Source organism: Rattus norvegicus, chromosome X (assembly GCF_021556685.1).
Source record: "Rattus norvegicus strain SHRSP/BbbUtx chromosome X, alternate assembly SHRSP_T2T, whole genome shotgun sequence".
In the NCBI taxonomy this organism is placed as follows: domain Eukaryota; kingdom Metazoa; phylum Chordata; class Mammalia; order Rodentia; family Muridae; genus Rattus; species Rattus norvegicus.
The window spans coordinates 61715060-61717775 of NC_141554.1; the positions used below are offsets into that span (position 1 = coordinate 61715060).

The following is a 2716-nucleotide window of genomic DNA, read 5'->3' on the forward strand; positions in this document are numbered from 1 at the left end:
AACACTGAAAACAAAGGACCGAACATGCTTGGTGTTTCTAACAATTGGACAGTGGAAGCAGGAGAATGAGGTGTTCAAAGTAAATTTTGTTTATATAGAAAGTTTGAGGCCAGCCATGGCTACACAAATCCCTGTTTCAAAAGAATACAAACAATGAAAAAACACATAAACAGGGTTAGATCATAGGTTCAGAATGGCCAGCAAGGAAACACAATTTTTTTTGTCTCTTATATATTCTGATGCTGCCTTTGACATAATATAGAATTATCACCAAACTGACTGTTGGTTACCATTTATTGAGAAAACAGTTCTTTTGATGAGACTAACTGAGGATAAGGCTGTATTTTTTACTCAGAGTAAAATTGTACATGGCCTCTGAATAAAAAGTTTAGTTGAGAGTGCGACAGGCCGCTAAGATGGTGCTCTCCACCACAGTCTGTAGGCGGATAAGGCACAAGGCGCCCTGCGCCTTCCTCAAGCGCACCTTAAAGCAGAAGAAGCCGCGGCTCAGTCTGGAGAAGCGCTGCGACCTCCTGATCCATTTGAATTGCCTACTCTTTGTTCAGAAATTGGCAGAAGAGTCTAGGACAAATGCTGGTGAAAGTAAATCTGGAGTTATCAAAAAGGATCATGTATGTGCTGCAGCAAAGGTAATTCTGAAGAAGAGCAAAGGATAGGTGTCAGCATGTGCTTAAGAATTATATGATGTGTTAATTTAAGTCATAACAGATCATAAAAACACTATGTATCAGTTTATATTGTGGATTATTAAAACATTGTATGTACATTTTATTTCTTTTAAGGAATTATGCTTTTTCATTAATGTCTTCTGAGTTTTATGTTGCTGTGTTGTTGCTCAGTGTGTCAAAAATGAAATCATGCTACATTGAATAGCTTGAAGAGATGTGTACTCCTTCAACTGAAGCTTTGAATTTAGCAAAAATTATGCAGTGAATTTAATTTCTGAGAAAGCAACAAACAGTAAAACTGGGTACATTTTAAGTATGTTAATTTTGGATGCATTCAGAAAGCACTAGTTTTCTGTTATACTAGTAGTAATAGTAAAATTTCTAAACGAGAAGATAGTAAGCATCAGCTAAAGTTTTTACAAACTTGTTTCTGTCTATAAACCACAAACAAGAAGATGTGAATCAAGTGAATCAAACTGACATGCTTTCTTCAGGATTTAGTAGATAAAGCATTTTCCATGGCAGTCTTTTGGAAGTTTATTGCATATTATCCAATTTTTACTTTTAAATTTTTGTTCAGAGATAATTCCGATAATGTATGAAGTTGTAGAACTAATATGAACATACATTGCACACCAAACACCCAGTTTCCTCATTGCTTATATAGAACATATGGTGTAACATATCAAACGCAAGGACTTGTTAATTGGAACAGTATGTATGTGGCTCCGTGCTGTTTTATCATGTGTGCCGGTTCATGCAATTATGTATGACCAATGTATAGAACTAGCTCAGTACTCCAGGGGGCCTGTTGATTCTGTCTTACAGTCACCCAGCTGCCTCACTACCACCTAACTCTTCATACCTCAGTATCATACCAACTCTCCTCCAGCTCTACAGCGCTGAGATGGAAGCGTGTAAGACAGAAGCATTGGAGATGCTCTCACTCAGTGTAATACCTTGTGCTCTGTTCCAGAAATTGCATGACTTCCCTGCTGAGTGGTGCGGACATGCCATGTTTTTATGGTTGTTTGCTTATTGAAGAGCATTTTGCTTTGTCCAATAAAATTTCTATGAATGGTTGTAAACATTGTTTTAAAATGTGTATAAGGTTTCATTTTTTTTCTAGAAAAAAAATGCCTAGAAGAGTGATTGATGGGTCAAATGGCAAGTATATGCTTAACTTTTACAAAATCAAACAAACAAAAACAAAATAACTAGACTATGGTAGAGTGATACTACATTTTTACCAACAGTAGATGGAAGCAATTCTATTTGCATTTTAGTAAACAGGGTTTTTTTTTTGTTATTTTAAGTTTTTGACAGGATTGTGTAGTTTTAATTTGCACACATTGCACAGTGGCTTTTGTCTATGCTGGGGCTCCTATTACATATTGCCATACACCAGGAAACTTATAAGCAAGTTTATTTGTGTCAGTTCTGGTTGTTAAAAGTCCAAAGGTCAGAGGACTCACATACTCTGATCTCACAGAACTCATAAGTGAGTTCTGGTGACATTTACATTATGTTACCTTCAGCTTACAAAGATTTAGGAAATACAAATTATATGGAAGGAAGACTGTAGTAACTTTGAAGGACTTAAGATGTAATCTACAGGTACTTTAAAAATTAAAAAAATAAGGAACAGCCAAAGTCTAATAATGCATATTACAGTTGTTCTTTAAAAATAAATTTAAGGGGTTGGGGATTTAGCTCAGTGGTAGAGCGCTTGCCTAGGAAGCGCAAGGCCCTGGGTTCGGTCCCCAGCTCCGAAAAAAAGAACAAAAAAAAAAAATAAATTTAAGCGGTGACTGGGATGGCTCAGCAGCTAAAGACAGATTCGAGACACTGATGCCAGCCTTCTGCCTTGAGTTTGGTACCCAGAAGCCATGTTATAGTAGAAGGAGAGAACCAACTCCCCAAAGTTGTTCTCTGGCCTTTATGTGTATACCATGGCAGAAATGCATGTGCACATATAGTAATACTTTATCTCCACACAGAATTTTAACAAAAACAAACCAAGTTTA

At 36.6% G+C, this 2716-nt stretch overlaps 1 pseudogene; it reads left to right on the forward strand.

Moving 5' to 3' along the window:
- Positions 1 to 397: 397 nt before the first annotated feature.
- Positions 398 to 737, forward strand: Cenpwl1 (centromere protein W like 1; annotated as a pseudogene).
- The last annotated feature ends 1979 nt before the right edge of the window (positions 738 to 2716 follow it).